Source organism: Pungitius pungitius, unplaced genomic scaffold (genome assembly GCF_949316345.1).
Source record: "Pungitius pungitius unplaced genomic scaffold, fPunPun2.1 scaffold_28, whole genome shotgun sequence".
NCBI lineage: Eukaryota > Metazoa > Chordata > Actinopteri > Perciformes > Gasterosteidae > Pungitius > Pungitius pungitius.
The window spans coordinates 270,722-286,270 of NW_026909895.1; the positions used below are offsets into that span (position 1 = coordinate 270,722).

Below are 15,549 nucleotides of genomic sequence, written 5' to 3' on the forward strand. Positions count from 1 at the left end.
TTATCCAAAATGATTCCGTTTCATGATTGCTAAATTAGTGTTGGTCAACATTTACCATTGGCATACTGTTTATTGTAATTTAGCCGTTGAAATACAGGTGCTAACCCAACATGTTAGAATTGCCAGTGAAGAAAAGTAAAGTTACCTTCAGGCTTTAGGAACCTCTCTTGCCAATGCTAAGAACTGCTTCAATTTTAGAAAAAGAAACTTCTGATTATCTTTGACACGTTTTAAAGGATTAGGAAAAAGATGAAAAGCAGCTTACGGCCATACCTCTCTGGTTCCGCCCGATCTCGTCTGATCTCGGAAGCTAAGCAGAGCAGGGCCTGGTTAGTACCTGGATGGAAGACCGCCTGGGAATCCCAGGTGCCGTAAGCTTTTTCACTTCTCTCTGAAAGCTGCAGAGCGCCGCAGATTGTACACCTACAAATTACAAAAAGTATATCACATTGTTGAAGAGATGCATGTTTAGTGTTGTTTTAACGTTGGATATGAAAGGCAATTAGACAATATTATCCAAAATGATTCCGTTTCATGGTTGCTAAATTAGTGTTGATCAACATTTAACAATTGGCATACTTTTGTTTGTAATTTAGCCGTTGAAATACAGGTGCTAACCCAACATGTTAGAATTGCCAGTGAAGAAAAGTAAAGTTACCTTCAGGTTTTAGAAACCTCTCTTGCCAATGCTAAGAACTGCTTCAATTTTAGAAAAAGAAACTTCTGATTATCTTTGACACGTTTTAAAGGATTAGGAAAAAGATGAAAAGCAGCTTACGGCCATACCTCTCTGGTTCCGCCCGATCTCGTCTGATCTCGGAAGCTAAGCAGAGCAGGGCCTGGTTAGTACCTGGATGGAAGACCGCCTGGGAATCCCAGGTGCCGTAAGCTTTTTAACTTCTCTCTCTGAAAGCCGCCCAGCGCCGTAGATTGTACACCTACACAATTGTAAAAAAAAATTCACATTGTAGAAGAGATGCAATAGGAAGAAGATGAAAGGTGGCTTACGTCCATACCATCGTCAGGCCATTTGAGGTGGCGGGGACTGCAATGGCCATTCACCGATTGGCTGGGACTCCTGGGCGGGTCTTCTCTAGTCCATCCAATTTTCGGCATGGGATGTCACAGCCTTCTTTGCATACCCTTATTTAACCCACACAAAGATGCCAACGGCAGGCGTGTCATAATTCATTGACGCATTATAAAGGATTAGGAAAAAGATAAAAAGCAGCTTACGGCCATACCTCTCTGGTTCCGCCCGATCTCGTCTGATCTCGGAAGCTAAGCAGAGCAGGGCCTGGTTAGTACCTGGATGGAAGACCGCCTGGGAATCCCAGGTGCCGTAAGCTTTTTCACTTCTCTCTCCGAAAGCCGCCGAGCGCCGCAGATTGTACACCTGTTTTAACGTTGGATATGAAAGGAAATTAGACAATATTATCCAAAATGATTCCGTTTCATGATTGCTAAATTAGTGTTGGTCAACATTTACCATTGGCATACTGTTTATTGTAATTTAGCCGTTGAAATACAGGTGCTAACCCAACATGTTAGAATTGCCAGTGAAGAAAAGTAAAGTTACCTTCAGGCTTTAGGAACCTCTCTTGCCAATGCTAAGAACTGCTTCAATTTTAGAAAAAGAAACTTCTGATTATCTTTGACACGTTTTAAAGGATTAGGAAAAAGATGAAAAGCAGCTTACGGCCATACCTCTCTGGTTCCGCCCGATCTCGTCTGATCTCGGAAGCTAAGCAGAGCAGGGCCTGGTTAGTACCTGGATGGAAGACCGCCTGGGAATCCCAGGTGCCGTAAGCTTTTTAACTTCTCTCTCTGAAAGCCGCCCAGCGCCGTAGATTGTACACCTACACAATTGTAAAAAAAAATTCACATTGTAGAAGAGATGCAATAGGAAGAAGATGAAAGGTGGCTTACGTCCATACCATCGTCAGGCCATTTGAGGTGGCGGGGACTGCAATGGCCATTCACCGATTGGCTGGGACTCCTGGGCGGGTCTTCTCTAGTCCATCCAATTTTCGGCATGGGATGTCACAGCCTTCTTTGCATACCCTTATTTAACCCACACAAAGATGCCAACGGCAGGCGTGTCATAATTCATTGACGCATTATAAAGGATTAGGAAAAAGATAAAAAGCAGCTTACGGCCATACCTCTCTGGTTCCGCCCGATCTCGTCTGATCTCGGAAGCTAAGCAGAGCAGGGCCTGGTTAGTACCTGGATGGAAGACCGCCTGGGAATCCCAGGTGCCGTAAGCTTTTTCACTTCTCTCTCCGAAAGCCGCCGAGCGCCGCAGATTGTACACCTGTTTTAACGTTGGATATGAAAGGAAATTAGACAATATTATCCAAAATGATTCCGTTTCATGATTGCTAAATTGGTGTTGATCAACATTTTACGATTGGCATACTATTGTTTGTAATTTAGCCGTTGAAATACAGGTGCTAACCAAACATGTTAGATTTACCAGTGAAGAAAAGTAAAGTTACCTTCAGGTTTTAGGAACCTCTCTTGCCAATGCTAAGAACTGCTTCAATTTTAGAAAAAGAAACTTCTGATTATCTTTGACACGTTTTAAAGGATTAGGAAAAAGATAAAAAGCAGCTTACAGCCATACCTCTCTGGTTCCGCCCGATCTCGTCTGATCTCGGAAGCTAAGCAGAGCGGGGCCTGGTTAGTACCTGGATGGAAGACCGCCTGGGAATCCCAGGTGCCGTAAGCTTTTTCACTTCTCTCACCGAAAGCCGCCGAGCGCCGCAGATTGTACACCTACAAATTACAAAAAGTATATCACATTGTTGAAGAGATGCATGTTTAGTGTTGTTTTAACGTTGGATATGAAAGGCAATTAGACAATATTATCCAAAATGATTCCGTTTCATGGTTGCTAAATTAGTGTTGATCAACATTTAACAATTGGCATACTTTTGTTTGTAATTTAGCCGTTGAAATACAGGTGCTAACCCAACATGTTAGAATTGCCAGTGAAGAAAAGTAAAGTTACCTTCAGGTTTTAGAAACCTCTCTTGCCAATGCTAAGAACTGCTTCAATTTTAGAAAAAGAAACTTCTGATTATCTTTGACACGTTTTAAAGGATTAGGAAAAAGATGAAAAGCAGCTTACGGCCATACCTCTCTGGTTCCGCCCGATCTCGTCTGATCTCGGAAGCTAAGCAGAGCAGGGCCTGGTTAGTACCTGGATGGAAGACCGCCTGGGAATCCCAGGTGCCGTAAGCTTTTTAACTTCTCTCTCTGAAAGCCGCCCAGCGCCGTAGATTGTACACCTACACAATTGTAAAAAAAAATTCACATTGTAGAAGAGATGCAATAGGAAGAAGATGAAAGGTGGCTTACGTCCATACCATCGTCAGGCCATTTGAGGTGGCGGGGACTGCAATGGCCATTCACCGATTGGCTGGGACTCCTGGGCGGGTGTTCTCTAGTCCATCCAATTTTCGGCATGGGATGTCACAGCCTTCTTTGCATACCCTTATTTAACCCACACAAAGATGCCAACGGCAGGCGTGTCATAATTCATTGACGCATTATAAAGGATTAGGAAAAAGATAAAAAGCAGCTTACGGCCATACCTCTCTGGTTCCGCCCGATCTCGTCTGATCTCGGAAGCTAAGCAGAGCAGGGCCTGGTTAGTACCTGGATGGAAGACCGCCTGGGAATCCCAGGTGCCGTAAGCTTTTTCACTTCTCTCTCCGAAAGCCGCCGAGCGCCGCAGATTGTACACCTGTTTTAACGTTGGATATGAAAGGAAATTAGACAATATTATCCAAAATGATTCCGTTTCATGATTGCTAAATTAGTGTTGGTCAACATTTACCATTGGCATACTGTTGTTTGTAATTTAGCCGTTGAAATACAGGTGCTAACCCAACATGTTAGAATTGCCAGTGAAGAAAAGTAAAGTTACCTTCAGGCTTTAGGAACCTCTCTTGCCAATGCTAAGAACTGCTTCAATTTTAGAAAAAGAAACTTCTGATTATCTTTGACACGTTTTAAAGGATTAGGAAAAAGATGAAAAGCAGCTTACGGCCATACCTCTCTGGTTCCGCCCGATCTCGTCTGATCTCGGAAGCTAAGCAGAGCAGGGCCTGGTTAGTACCTGGATGGAAGACCGCCTGGGAATCCCAGGTGCCGTAAGCTTTTTAACTTCTCTCTCTGAAAGCCGCCCAGCGCCGTAGATTGTACACCTACACAATTGTAAAAAAAAATTCACATTGTAGAAGAGATGCAATAGGAAGAAGATGAAAGGTGGCTTACGTCCATACCATCGTCAGGCCATTTGAGGTGGCGGGGACTGCAATGGCCATTCACCGATTGGCTGGGACTCCTGGGCGGGTGTTCTCTAGTCCATCCAATTTTCGGCATGGGATGTCACAGCCTTCTTTGCATACCCTTATTTAACCCACACAAAGATGCCAACGGCAGGCGTGTCATAATTCATTGACGCATTATAAAGGATTAGGAAAAAGATAAAAAGCAGCTTACGGCCATACCTCTCTGGTTCCGCCCGATCTCGTCTGATCTCGGAAGCTAAGCAGAGCAGGGCCTGGTTAGTACCTGGATGGAAGACCGCCTGGGAATCCCAGGTGCCGTAAGCTTTTTCACTTCTCTCTCCGAAAGCCGCCGAGCGCCGCAGATTGTACACCTGTTTTAACGTTGGATATGAAAGGAAATTAGACAATATTATCCAAAATGATTCCGTTTCATGATTGCTAAATTAGTGTTGGTCAACATTTACCATTGGCATACTGTTGTTTGTAATTTAGCCGTTGAAATACAGGTGCTAACCCAACATGTTAGAATTGCCAGTGAAGAAAAGTAAAGTTACCTTCAGGCTTTAGGAACCTCTCTTGCCAATGCTAAGAACTGCTTCAATTTTAGAAAAAGAAACTTCTGATTATCTTTGACACGTTTTAAAGGATTAGGAAAAAGATGAAAAGCAGCTTACGTCCATACCTCTCTGGTTCCGCCCAATCTCGTCTGATCTCGGAAGCTAAGCAGAGCAGGGCCTGGTTAGTACCTGGATGGAAGACCGCCTGGGAATCCCAGGTGCCGTAAGCTTTTTCACTTCTCTCTCTGAAAGCCGCCCAGCGCCGTAGATTGTACACCTACACAATTGTAAAAAAAAATTCACATTGTAGAAGAGATGCAATAGGAAGAAGATGAAAGGTGGCTTACGTCCATACCATCGTCAGGCCATTTGAGGTGGCGGGGACTGCAATGGCCATTCACCGATTGGCTGGGACTCCTGGGCGGGTCTTCTCTAGTCCATCCAATTTTCGCCATAGGATGTCACAGCCTTCTTTGCATACCCTTATTTAACCCACACAAAGATGCCAACGGCAGGCGTGACATAATTTTTTGACGCATTATAAAGGATTAGGAAAAAGATAAAAAGCAGCTTACGGCCATACCTCTCTGGTTCCGCCCGATCTCGTCTGATCTCGGATGCTAAGCAGAGCAGGGCCTGGTTAGTACCTGGATGGAAGACCGCCTGGGAATCCCAGGTGCCGTAAGCTTTTTCACTTCTCTCACCGAAAGCCGCCGAGCGCCGCAGATTGTACACCTACAAATTACAAAAAGTATATCACATTGTTGAAGAGATGCATGTTTAGTGTTGTTTTAACGTTGGATATGAAAGGAAATTAGACAATATTATCCAAAATGATTCCGTTTCATGATTGCTAAATTAGTGTTGATCAACATTTTACGATTGGCATACTATTGTTTGTAATTTAGCCGTTGAAATACAGGTGCTAACCAAACATGTTAGATTTACCAGTGAAGAAAAGTAAAGTTCCCTTCAGGTTTTAGGAACCTCTCTTGCCAATGCTAAGAACTGCTTCAATTTTAGAAAAAGAAACTTCTGATTATCTTTGACACGTTTTAAAGGATTAGGAAAAAGATAAAAAGCAGCTTACAGCCATACCTCTCTGGTTCCGCCCGATCTCGTCTGATCTCGGAAGCTAAGCAGAGCGGGGCCTGGTTAGTACCTGGATGGAAGACCGCCTGGGAATCCCAGGTGCCGTAAGCTTTTTCACTTCTCTCACCGAAAGCCGCCGAGCGCCGCAGATTGTACACCTACAAATTACAAAAAGTATATCACATTGTTGAAGAGATGCATGTTTAGTGTTGTTTTAACGTTGGATATGAAAGGCAATTAGACAATATTATCCAAAATGATTCCGTTTCATGGTTGCTAAATTAGTGTTGATCAACATTTAACAATTGGCATACTTTTGTTTGTAATTTAGCCGTTGAAATACAGGTGCTAACCCAACATGTTAGAATTGCCAGTGAAGAAAAGTAAAGTTACCTTCAGGTTTTAGAAACCTCTCTTGCCAATGCTAAGAACTGCTTCAATTTTAGAAAAAGAAACTTCTGATTATCTTTGACACGTTTTAAAGGATTAGGAAAAAGATGAAAAGCAGCTTACGGCCATACCTCTCTGGTTCCGCCCGATCTCGTCTGATCTCGGAAGCTAAGCAGAGCAGGGCCTGGTTAGTACCTGGATGGAAGACCGCCTGGGAATCCCAGGTGCCGTAAGCTTTTTAACTTCTCTCTCTGAAAGCCGCCCAGCGCCGTAGATTGTACACCTACACAATTGTAAAAAAAAATTCACATTGTAGAAGAGATGCAATAGGAAGAAGATGAAAGGTGGCTTACGTCCATACCATCGTCAGGCCATTTGAGGTGGCGGGGACTGCAATGGCCATTCACCGATTGGCTGGGACTCCTGGGCGGGTCTTCTCTAGTCCATCCAATTTTCGGCATGGGATGTCACAGCCTTCTTTGCATACCCTTATTTAACCCACACAAAGATGCCAACGGCAGGCGTGTCATAATTCATTGACGCATTATAAAGGATTAGGAAAAAGATAAAAAGCAGCTTACGGCCATACCTCTCTGGTTCCGCCCGATCTCGTCTGATCTCGGAAGCTAAGCAGAGCAGGGCCTGGTTAGTACCTGGATGGAAGACCGCCTGGGAATCCCAGGTGCCGTAAGCTTTTTCACTTCTCTCTCCGAAAGCCGCCGAGCGCCGCAGATTGTACACCTGTTTTAACGTTGGATATGAAAGGAAATTAGACAATATTATCCAAAATGATTCCGTTTCATGATTGCTAAATTAGTGTTGGTCAACATTTACCATTGGCATACTGTTGTTTGTAATTTAGCCGTTGAAATACAGGTGCTAACCCAACATGTTAGAATTGCCAGTGAAGAAAAGTAAAGTTACCTTCAGGCTTTAGGAACCTCTCTTGCCAATGCTAAGAACTGCTTCAATTTTAGAAAAAGAAACTTCTGATTATCTTTGACACGTTTTAAAGGATTAGGAAAAAGATGAAAAGCAGCTTACGGCCATACCTCTCTGGTTCCGCCCGATCTCGTCTGATCTCGGAAGCTAAGCAGAGCAGGGCCTGGTTAGTACCTGGATGGAAGACCGCCTGGGAATCCCAGGTGCCGTAAGCTTTTTAACTTCTCTCTCTGAAAGCCGCCCAGCGCCGTAGATTGTACACCTACACAATTGTAAAAAAAAAATTCACATTGTAGAAGAGATGCAATAGGAAGAAGATGAAAGGTGGCTTACGTCCATACCATCGTCAGGCCATTTGAGGTGGCGGGGACTGCAATGGCCATTCACCGATTGGCTGGGACTCCTGGGCGGGTCTTCTCTAGTCCATCCAATTTTCGGCATGGGATGTCACAGCCTTCTTTGCATACCCTTATTTAACCCACACAAAGATGCCAACGGCAGGCGTGTCATAATTCATTGACGCATTATAAAGGATTAGGAAAAAAATAAAAAGCAGCTTACGGCCATACCTCTCTGGTTCCGCCCGATCTCGTCTGATCTCGGAAGCTAAGCAGAGCAGGGCCTGGTTAGTACCTGGATGGAAGACCGCCTGGGAATCCCAGGTGCCGTAAGCTTTTTCACTTCTCTCTCCGAAAGCCGCCGAGCGCCGCAGATTGTACACCTGTTTTAACGTTGGATATGAAAGGAAATTAGACAATATTATCCAAAATGATTCCGTTTCATGATTGCTAAATTAGTGTTGGTCAACATTTACCATTGGCATACTGTTGTTTGTAATTTAGCCGTTGAAATACAGGTGCTAACCCAACATGTTAGAATTGCCAGTGAAGAAAAGTAAAGTTACCTTCAGGCTTTAGGAACCTCTCTTGCCAATGCTAAGAACTGCTTCAATTTTAGAAAAAGAAACTTCTGATTATCTTTGACACGTTTTAAAGGATTAGGAAAAAGATGAAAAGCAGCTTACGGCCATACCTCTCTGGTTCCGCCCGATCTCGTCTGATCTCGGAAGCTAAGCAGAGCAGGGCCTGGTTAGTACCTGGATGGAAGACCGCCTGGGAATCCCAGGTGCCGTAAGCTTTTTAACTTCTCTCTCTGAAAGCCGCCCAGCGCCGTAGATTGTACACCTACACAATTGTAAAAAAAAATTCACATTGTAGAAGAGATGCAATAGGAAGAAGATGAAAGGTGGCTTACGTCCATACCATCGTCAGGCCATTTGAGGTGGCGGGGACTGCAATGGCCATTCACCGATTGGCTGGGACTCCTGGGCGGGTCTTCTCTAGTCCATCCAATTTTCGGCTTGGGATGTCACAGCCTTCTTTGCATACCCTTATTTAACCCACACAAAGATGCCAACGGCTGGCGTGTCATAATTCATTGACGCATTATAAAGGATTAGGAAAAAGATAAAAAGCAGCTTACGGCCATACCTCTCTGGTTCCGCCCGATCTCGTCTGATCTCGGAAGCTAAGCAGAGCAGGGCCTGGTTAGTACCTGGATGGAAGACCGCCTGGGAATCCCAGGTGCCGTAAGCTTTTTCACTTCTCTCTCCGAAAGCCGCCGAGCGTCGCAGATTGTACACCTGTTTTAACGTTGGATATGAAAGGAAATTAGACAATATTATCCAAAATGATTCCGTTTCATGATTGCTAAATTAGTGTTGGTCAACATTTACCATTGGCATACTGTTGTTTGTAATTTAGCCGTTGAAATACAGGTGCTAACCCAACATGTTAGAATTGCCAGTGAAGAAAAGTAAAGTTACCTTCAGGCTTTAGGAACCTCTCTTGCCAATGCTAAGAACTGCTTCAATTTTAGAAAAAGAAACTTCTGATTATCTTTGACACGTTTTAAAGGATTAGGAAAAAGATGAAAAGCAGCTTACGGCCATACCTCTCTGGTTCCGCCCGATCTCGTCTGATCTCGGAAGCTAAGCAGAGCAGGGCCTGGTTAGTACCTGGATGGAAGACCGCCTGGGAATCCCAGGTGCCGTAAGCTTTTTAACTTCTCTCTCTGAAAGCCGCCCAGCGCCGTAGATTGTACACCTACACAATTGTAAAAAAAAATTCACATTGTAGAAGAGATGCAATAGGAAGAAGATGAAAGGTGGCTTACGTCCATACCATCGTCAGGCCATTTGAGGTGGCGGGGACTGCAATGGCCATTCACCGATTGGCTGGGACTCCTGGGCGGGTCTTCTCTAGTCCATCCAATTTTCGGCATGGGATGTCACAGCCTTCTTTGCATACCCTTATTTAACCCACACAAAGATGCCAACGGCAGGCGTGTCATAATTCATTGACGCATTATAAAGGATTAGGAAAAAGATAAAAAGCAGCTTACGGCCATACCTCTCTGGTTCCGCCCGATCTCGTCTGATCTCGGAAGCTAAGCAGAGCAGGGCCTGGTTAGTACCTGGATGGAAGACCGCCTGGGAATCCCAGGTGCCGTAAGCTTTTTCACTTCTCTCTCCGAAAGCCGCCGAGCGCCGCAGATTGTACACCTGTTTTAACGTTGGATATGAAAGGAAATTAGACAATATTATCCAAAATGATTCCGTTTCATGATTGCTAAATTAGTGTTGGTCAACATTTACCATTGGCATACTGTTGTTTGTAATTTAGCCGTTGAAATACAGGTGCTAACCCAACATGTTAGAATTGCCAGTGAAGAAAAGTAAAGTTACCTTCAGGCTTTAGGAACCTCTCTTGCCAATGCTAAGAACTGCTTCAATTTTAGAAAAAGAAACTTCTGATTATCTTTGACACGTTTTAAAGGATTAGGAAAAAGATGAAAAGCAGCTTACGGCCATACCTCTCTGGTTCCGCCCGATCTCGTCTGATCTCGGAAGCTAAGCAGAGCAGGGCCTGGTTAGTACCTGGATGGAAGACCGCCTGGGAATCCCAGGTGCCGTAAGCTTTTTAACTTCTCTCTCTGAAAGCCGCCCAGCGCCGTAGATTGTACACCTACACAATTGTAAAAAAAAATTCACATTGTAGAAGAGATGCAATAGGAAGAAGATGAAAGGTGGCTTACGTCCATACCATCGTCAGGCCATTTGAGGTGGCGGGGACTGCAATGGCCATTCACCGATTGGCTGGGACTCCTGGGCGGGTCTTCTCTAGTCCATCCAATTTTCGGCATGGGATGTCACAGCCTTCTTTGCATACCCTTATTTAACCCACACAAAGATGCCAACGGCAGGCGTGTCATAATTCATTGACGCATTATAAAGGATTAGGAAAAAGATAAAAAGCAGCTTACGGCCATACCTCTCTGGTTCCGCCCGATCTCGTCTGATCTCGGAAGCTAAGCAGAGCAGGGCCTGGTTAGTACCTGGATGGAAGACCGCCTGGGAATCCCAGGTGCCGTAAGCTTTTTCACTTCTCTCTCCGAAAGCCGCCGAGCGCCGCAGATTGTACACCTGTTTTAACGTTGGATATGAAAGGAAATTAGACAATATTATCCAAAATGATTCCGTTTCATGATTGCTAAATTAGTGTTGGTCAACATTTACCATTGGCATACTGTTGTTTGTAATTTAGCCGTTGAAATACAGGTGCTAACCCAACATGTTAGAATTGCCAGTGAAGAAAAGTAAAGTTACCTTCAGGCTTTAGGAACCTCTCTTGCCAATGCTAAGAACTGCTTCAATTTTAGAAAAAGAAACTTCTGATTATCTTTGACACGTTTTAAAGGATTAGGAAAAAGATGAAAAGCAGCTTACGTCCATACCTCTCTGGTTCCGCCCGATCTCGTCTGATCTCGGAAGCTAAGCAGAGCAGGGCCTGGTTAGTACCTGGATGGAAGACCGCCTGGGAATCCCAGGTGCCGTAAGCTTTTTAACTTCTCTCTCTGAAAGCCGCCCAGCGCCGTAGATTGTACACCTACACAATTGTAAAAAAAAATTCACATTGTAGAAGAGATGCAATAGGAAGAAGATGAAAGGTGGCTTACGTCCATACCATCGTCAGGCCATTTGAGGTGGCGGGGACTGCAATGGCCATTCACCGATTGGCTGGGACTCCTGGGCGGGTCTTCTCTAGTCCATCCAATTTTCGGCATGGGATGTCACAGCCTTCTTTGCATACCCTTATTTAACCCACACAAAGATGCCAACGGCAGGCGTGTCATAATTCATTGACGCATTATAAAGGATTAGGAAAAAGATAAAAAGCAGCTTACGGCCATACCTCTCTGGTTCCGCCCGATCTCGTCTGATCTCGGAAGCTAAGCAGAGCAGGGCCTGGTTAGTACCTGGATGGAAGACCGCCTGGGAATCCCAGGTGCCGTAAGCTTTTTACCTTCTCTCACCGAAAGCCGCCGAGCGCCGCAGATTGTACACCTACAAATTACAAAAAGTATATCACATTGTTGAAGAGATGCATGTTTAGTGTTGTTTTAACGTTGGATATGAAAGGCAATTAGACAATATTATCCAAAATGATTCCGTTTCATGGTTGCTAAATTAGTGTTGATCAACATTTAACAATTGGCATACTTTTGTTTGTAATTTAGCCGTTGAAATACAGGTGCTAACCCAACATGTTAGAATTGCCAGTGAAGAAAAGTAAAGTTACCTTCAGGTTTTAGAAACCTCTCTTGCCAATCCTAAGAACTGCTTCAATTTTAGAAAAAGAAACTCTTCTGATTATCTTTGACGCATTATAAAGGATTAGGAAAAAGATTAAAAGCAGCTTACGGCCATACCTCTCTGGTTCCGCCCGATCTCGTCTGATCTCGGATGCTAAGCAGAGCAGGGCCTGGTTAGTACCTGGATGGAAGACCGCCTGGGAATCCCAGGTGCCGTAAGCTTTTTCACTTCTCTCACCGAAAGCCGCCGAGCGCCGCAGATTGTACACCTACAAATTACAAAAAGTATATCACATTGTTGAAGAGATGCATGTTTAGTGTTGTTTTAACGTTGGATATGAAAGGAAATTAGACAATATTATCCAAAATGATTCCGTTTCATGATTGCTAAATTAGTGTTGATCAACATTTTACGATTGGCATACTATTGTTTGTAATTTAGCCGTTGAAATACAGGTGCTAACCAAACATGTTAGATTTACCAGTGAAGAAAAGTAAAGTTCCCTTCAGGTTTTAGGAACCTCTCTTGCCAATGCTAAGAACTGCTTCAATTTTAGAAAAAGAAACTTCTGATTATCTTTGACACGTTTTAAAGGATTAGGAAAAAGATAAAAAGCAGCTTACAGCCATACCTCTCTGGTTCCGCCCGATCTCGTCTGATCTCGGAAGCTAAGCAGAGCGGGGCCTGGTTAGTACCTGGATGGAAGACCGCCTGGGAATCCCAGGTGCCGTAAGCTTTTTCACTTCTCTCACCGAAAGCCGCCGAGCGCCGCAGATTGTACACCTACAAATTACAAAAAGTATATCACATTGTTGAAGAGATGCATGTTTAGTGTTGTTTTAACGTTGGATATGAAAGGCAATTAGACAATATTATCCAAAATGATTCCGTTTCATGGTTGCTAAATTAGTGTTGATCAACATTTAACAATTGGCATACTTTTGTTTGTAATTTAGCCGTTGAAATACAGGTGCTAACCCAACATGTTAGAATTGCCAGTGAAGAAAAGTAAAGTTACCTTCAGGTTTTAGAAACCTCTCTTGCCAATGCTAAGAACTGCTTCAATTTTAGAAAAAGAAACTTCTGATTATCTTTGACACGTTTTAAAGGATTAGGAAAAAGATGAAAAGCAGCTTACGGCCATACCTCTCTGGTTCCGCCCGATCTCGTCTGATCTCGGAAGCTAAGCAGAGCAGGGCCTGGTTAGTACCTGGATGGAAGACCGCCTGGGAATCCCAGGTGCCGTAAGCTTTTTAACTTCTCTCTCTGAAAGCCGCCCAGCGCCGTAGATTGTACACCTACACAATTGTAAAAAAAAATTCACATTGTAGAAGAGATGCAATAGGAAGAAGATGAAAGGTGGCTTACGTCCATACCATCGTCAGGCCATTTGAGGTGGCGGGGACTGCAATGGCCATTCACCGATTGGCTGGGACTCCTGGGCGGGTCTTCTCTAGTCCATCCAATTTTCGGCATGGGATGTCACAGCCTTCTTTGCATACCCTTATTTAACCCACACAAAGATGCCAACGGCAGGCGTGTCATAATTCATTGACGCATTATAAAGGATTAGGAAAAAGATAAAAAGCAGCTTACGGCCATACCTCTCTGGTTCCGCCCGATCTCGTCTGATCTCGGAAGCTAAGCAGAGCAGGGCCTGGTTAGTACCTGGATGGAAGACCGCCTGGGAATCCCAGGTGCCGTAAGCTTTTTCACTTCTCTCTCCGAAAGCCGCCGAGCGCCGCAGATTGTACACCTGTTTTAACGTTGGATATGAAAGGAAATTAGACAATATTATCCAAAATGATTCCGTTTCATGATTGCTAAATTAGTGTTGGTCAACATTTACCATTGGCATACTGTTGTTTGTAATTTAGCCGTTGAAATACAGGTGCTAACCCAACATGTTAGAATTGCCAGTGAAGAAAAGTAAAGTTACCTTCAGGCTTTAGGAACCTCTCTTGCCAATGCTAAGAACTGCTTCAATTTTAGAAAAAGAAACTTCTGATTATCTTTGACACGTTTTAAAGGATTAGGAAAAAGATGAAAAGCAGCTTACGGCCATACCTCTCTGGTTCCGCCCGATCTCGTCTGATCTCGGAAGCTAAGCAGAGCAGGGCCTGGTTAGTACCTGGATGGAAGACCGCCTGGGAATCCCAGGTGCCGTAAGCTTTTTAACTTCTCTCTCTGAAAGCCGCCCAGCGCCGTAGATTGTACACCTACACAATTGTAAAAAAAAATTCACATTGTAGAAGAGATGCAATAGGAAGAAGATGAAAGGTGGCTTACGTCCATACCATCGTCAGGCCATTTGAGGTGGCGGGGACTGCAATGGCCATTCACCGATTGGCTGGGACTCCTGGGCGGGTGTTCTCTAGTCCATCCAATTTTCGGCATGGGATGTCACAGCCTTCTTTGCATACCCTTATTTAACCCACACAAAGATGCCAACGGCAGGCGTGTCATAATTCATTGACGCATTATAAAGGATTAGGAAAAAGATAAAAAGCAGCTTACGGCCATACCTCTCTGGTTCCGCCCGATCTCGTCTGATCTCGGAAGCTAAGCAGAGCAGGGCCTGGTTAGTACCTGGATGGAAGACCGCCTGGGAATCCCAGGTGCCGTAAGCTTTTTCACTTCTCTCTCCGAAAGCCGCCGGGCGCCGCAGATTGTACACCTGTTTTAACGTTGGATATGAAAGGAAATTAGACAATATTATCCAAAATGATTCCGTTTCATGATTGCTAAATTAGTGTTGGTCAACATTTACCATTGGCATACTGTTGTTTGTAATTTAGCCGTTGAAATACAGGTGCTAACCCAACATGTTAGAATTGCCAGTGAAGAAAAGTAAAGTTACCTTCAGGCTTTAGGAACCTCTCTTGCCAATGCTAAGAACTGCTTCAATTTTAGAAAAAGAAACTTCTGATTATCTTTGACACGTTTTAAAGGATTAGGAAAAAGATGAAAAGCAGCTTACGTCCATACCTCTCTGGTTCCGCCCAATCTCGTCTGATCTCGGAAGCTAAGCAGAGCAGGGCCTGGTTAGTACCTGGATGGAAGACCGCCTGGGAATCCCAGGTGCCGTAAGCTTTTTCACTTCTCTCTCCGAAAGCCGCCGAGCGCCGCAGATTGTACACCTGTTTTAACGTTGGATATGAAAGGAAATTAGACAATATTATCCAAAATGATTCCGTTTCATGATTGCTAAATTAGTGTTGGTCAACATTTACCATTGGCATACTGTTGTTTGTAATTTAGCCGTTGAAATACAGGTGCTAACCCAACATGTTAGAATTGCCAGTGAAGAAAAGTAAAGTTACCTTCAGGCTTTAGGAACCTCTCTTGCCAATGCTAAGAACTGCTTCAATTTTAGAAAAAGAAACTTCTGATTATCTTTGACACGTTTTAAAGGATTAGGAAAAAGATGAAAAGCAGCTTACGGCCATACCTCTCTGGTTCCGCCCGATCTCGTCTGATCTCGGAAGCTAAGCAGAGCAGGGCCTGGTTAGTACCTGGATGGAAGACCGCCTGGGAATCCCAGGTGCCGTAAGCTTTTTAACTTCTCTCTCTGAAAGCCGCCCAGCGCCGTAGATTGTACACCTACACA

The 15,549-nt window shown here is 44.1% G+C and overlaps 33 non-coding genes across 33 annotated transcripts; all 33 read left to right on the forward strand.

Annotated features, from left to right (window-relative positions):
* The first annotated feature begins 259 nt into the window (after positions 1-259).
* On the forward strand, positions 260-378 carry LOC134122571 (5S ribosomal RNA). The gene has a single exon (XR_009954096.1). It is a non-coding gene; the product is annotated as a 5S ribosomal RNA (ribosomal RNA).
* A 394-nt stretch (positions 379-772) lies between these two features.
* LOC134122572 (5S ribosomal RNA) lies at positions 773-891 on the forward strand. Its single transcript, XR_009954097.1, has one exon. It is a non-coding gene; the product is annotated as a 5S ribosomal RNA (ribosomal RNA).
* A 339-nt stretch (positions 892-1,230) lies between these two features.
* On the forward strand, positions 1,231-1,349 carry LOC134122574 (5S ribosomal RNA). Its single transcript, XR_009954099.1, has one exon. It is a non-coding gene; the product is annotated as a 5S ribosomal RNA (ribosomal RNA).
* A 344-nt stretch (positions 1,350-1,693) lies between these two features.
* Positions 1,694-1,812, forward strand: LOC134122575 (5S ribosomal RNA). The gene has a single exon (XR_009954100.1). It is a non-coding gene; the product is annotated as a 5S ribosomal RNA (ribosomal RNA).
* Positions 1,813-2,151: 339 nt separating this feature from the next.
* LOC134122576 (5S ribosomal RNA) lies at positions 2,152-2,270 on the forward strand. The gene has a single exon (XR_009954101.1). It is a non-coding gene; the product is annotated as a 5S ribosomal RNA (ribosomal RNA).
* A 345-nt stretch (positions 2,271-2,615) lies between these two features.
* Positions 2,616-2,734, forward strand: LOC134122004 (5S ribosomal RNA). Its single transcript, XR_009953545.1, has one exon. It is a non-coding gene; the product is annotated as a 5S ribosomal RNA (ribosomal RNA).
* Positions 2,735-3,130: 396 nt separating this feature from the next.
* On the forward strand, positions 3,131-3,249 carry LOC134122577 (5S ribosomal RNA). Its single transcript, XR_009954102.1, has one exon. It is a non-coding gene; the product is annotated as a 5S ribosomal RNA (ribosomal RNA).
* A 339-nt stretch (positions 3,250-3,588) lies between these two features.
* Positions 3,589-3,707, forward strand: LOC134122578 (5S ribosomal RNA). Its single transcript, XR_009954103.1, has one exon. It is a non-coding gene; the product is annotated as a 5S ribosomal RNA (ribosomal RNA).
* Positions 3,708-4,051: 344 nt separating this feature from the next.
* LOC134122579 (5S ribosomal RNA) lies at positions 4,052-4,170 on the forward strand. The gene has a single exon (XR_009954104.1). It is a non-coding gene; the product is annotated as a 5S ribosomal RNA (ribosomal RNA).
* A 339-nt stretch (positions 4,171-4,509) lies between these two features.
* Positions 4,510-4,628, forward strand: LOC134122580 (5S ribosomal RNA). Its single transcript, XR_009954105.1, has one exon. It is a non-coding gene; the product is annotated as a 5S ribosomal RNA (ribosomal RNA).
* Positions 4,629-4,972: 344 nt separating this feature from the next.
* LOC134122352 (5S ribosomal RNA) lies at positions 4,973-5,091 on the forward strand. Its single transcript, XR_009953892.1, has one exon. It is a non-coding gene; the product is annotated as a 5S ribosomal RNA (ribosomal RNA).
* A 339-nt stretch (positions 5,092-5,430) lies between these two features.
* On the forward strand, positions 5,431-5,549 carry LOC134121561 (5S ribosomal RNA). The gene has a single exon (XR_009953102.1). It is a non-coding gene; the product is annotated as a 5S ribosomal RNA (ribosomal RNA).
* Positions 5,550-5,945: 396 nt separating this feature from the next.
* Positions 5,946-6,064, forward strand: LOC134122005 (5S ribosomal RNA). The gene has a single exon (XR_009953546.1). It is a non-coding gene; the product is annotated as a 5S ribosomal RNA (ribosomal RNA).
* A 396-nt stretch (positions 6,065-6,460) lies between these two features.
* LOC134122581 (5S ribosomal RNA) lies at positions 6,461-6,579 on the forward strand. Its single transcript, XR_009954106.1, has one exon. It is a non-coding gene; the product is annotated as a 5S ribosomal RNA (ribosomal RNA).
* Positions 6,580-6,918: 339 nt separating this feature from the next.
* Positions 6,919-7,037, forward strand: LOC134122582 (5S ribosomal RNA). The gene has a single exon (XR_009954107.1). It is a non-coding gene; the product is annotated as a 5S ribosomal RNA (ribosomal RNA).
* Positions 7,038-7,381: 344 nt separating this feature from the next.
* LOC134122583 (5S ribosomal RNA) lies at positions 7,382-7,500 on the forward strand. Its single transcript, XR_009954108.1, has one exon. It is a non-coding gene; the product is annotated as a 5S ribosomal RNA (ribosomal RNA).
* A 340-nt stretch (positions 7,501-7,840) lies between these two features.
* LOC134122586 (5S ribosomal RNA) lies at positions 7,841-7,959 on the forward strand. The gene has a single exon (XR_009954110.1). It is a non-coding gene; the product is annotated as a 5S ribosomal RNA (ribosomal RNA).
* Positions 7,960-8,303: 344 nt separating this feature from the next.
* On the forward strand, positions 8,304-8,422 carry LOC134122587 (5S ribosomal RNA). The gene has a single exon (XR_009954111.1). It is a non-coding gene; the product is annotated as a 5S ribosomal RNA (ribosomal RNA).
* A 339-nt stretch (positions 8,423-8,761) lies between these two features.
* LOC134122588 (5S ribosomal RNA) lies at positions 8,762-8,880 on the forward strand. Its single transcript, XR_009954112.1, has one exon. It is a non-coding gene; the product is annotated as a 5S ribosomal RNA (ribosomal RNA).
* Positions 8,881-9,224: 344 nt separating this feature from the next.
* Positions 9,225-9,343, forward strand: LOC134122589 (5S ribosomal RNA). The gene has a single exon (XR_009954113.1). It is a non-coding gene; the product is annotated as a 5S ribosomal RNA (ribosomal RNA).
* A 339-nt stretch (positions 9,344-9,682) lies between these two features.
* On the forward strand, positions 9,683-9,801 carry LOC134122590 (5S ribosomal RNA). The gene has a single exon (XR_009954114.1). It is a non-coding gene; the product is annotated as a 5S ribosomal RNA (ribosomal RNA).
* A 344-nt stretch (positions 9,802-10,145) lies between these two features.
* On the forward strand, positions 10,146-10,264 carry LOC134122591 (5S ribosomal RNA). The gene has a single exon (XR_009954115.1). It is a non-coding gene; the product is annotated as a 5S ribosomal RNA (ribosomal RNA).
* A 339-nt stretch (positions 10,265-10,603) lies between these two features.
* LOC134122592 (5S ribosomal RNA) lies at positions 10,604-10,722 on the forward strand. The gene has a single exon (XR_009954116.1). It is a non-coding gene; the product is annotated as a 5S ribosomal RNA (ribosomal RNA).
* A 344-nt stretch (positions 10,723-11,066) lies between these two features.
* LOC134121685 (5S ribosomal RNA) lies at positions 11,067-11,185 on the forward strand. Its single transcript, XR_009953226.1, has one exon. It is a non-coding gene; the product is annotated as a 5S ribosomal RNA (ribosomal RNA).
* Positions 11,186-11,524: 339 nt separating this feature from the next.
* Positions 11,525-11,643, forward strand: LOC134122593 (5S ribosomal RNA). The gene has a single exon (XR_009954117.1). It is a non-coding gene; the product is annotated as a 5S ribosomal RNA (ribosomal RNA).
* A 398-nt stretch (positions 11,644-12,041) lies between these two features.
* LOC134121562 (5S ribosomal RNA) lies at positions 12,042-12,160 on the forward strand. The gene has a single exon (XR_009953103.1). It is a non-coding gene; the product is annotated as a 5S ribosomal RNA (ribosomal RNA).
* Positions 12,161-12,556: 396 nt separating this feature from the next.
* Positions 12,557-12,675, forward strand: LOC134122006 (5S ribosomal RNA). The gene has a single exon (XR_009953547.1). It is a non-coding gene; the product is annotated as a 5S ribosomal RNA (ribosomal RNA).
* A 396-nt stretch (positions 12,676-13,071) lies between these two features.
* On the forward strand, positions 13,072-13,190 carry LOC134122594 (5S ribosomal RNA). Its single transcript, XR_009954118.1, has one exon. It is a non-coding gene; the product is annotated as a 5S ribosomal RNA (ribosomal RNA).
* Positions 13,191-13,529: 339 nt separating this feature from the next.
* LOC134122595 (5S ribosomal RNA) lies at positions 13,530-13,648 on the forward strand. The gene has a single exon (XR_009954119.1). It is a non-coding gene; the product is annotated as a 5S ribosomal RNA (ribosomal RNA).
* Positions 13,649-13,992: 344 nt separating this feature from the next.
* LOC134122597 (5S ribosomal RNA) lies at positions 13,993-14,111 on the forward strand. The gene has a single exon (XR_009954121.1). It is a non-coding gene; the product is annotated as a 5S ribosomal RNA (ribosomal RNA).
* Positions 14,112-14,450: 339 nt separating this feature from the next.
* Positions 14,451-14,569, forward strand: LOC134122598 (5S ribosomal RNA). The gene has a single exon (XR_009954122.1). It is a non-coding gene; the product is annotated as a 5S ribosomal RNA (ribosomal RNA).
* Positions 14,570-14,913: 344 nt separating this feature from the next.
* On the forward strand, positions 14,914-15,032 carry LOC134122353 (5S ribosomal RNA). The gene has a single exon (XR_009953893.1). It is a non-coding gene; the product is annotated as a 5S ribosomal RNA (ribosomal RNA).
* A 344-nt stretch (positions 15,033-15,376) lies between these two features.
* Positions 15,377-15,495, forward strand: LOC134122599 (5S ribosomal RNA). Its single transcript, XR_009954123.1, has one exon. It is a non-coding gene; the product is annotated as a 5S ribosomal RNA (ribosomal RNA).
* Positions 15,496-15,549: the final 54 nt, after the last annotated feature.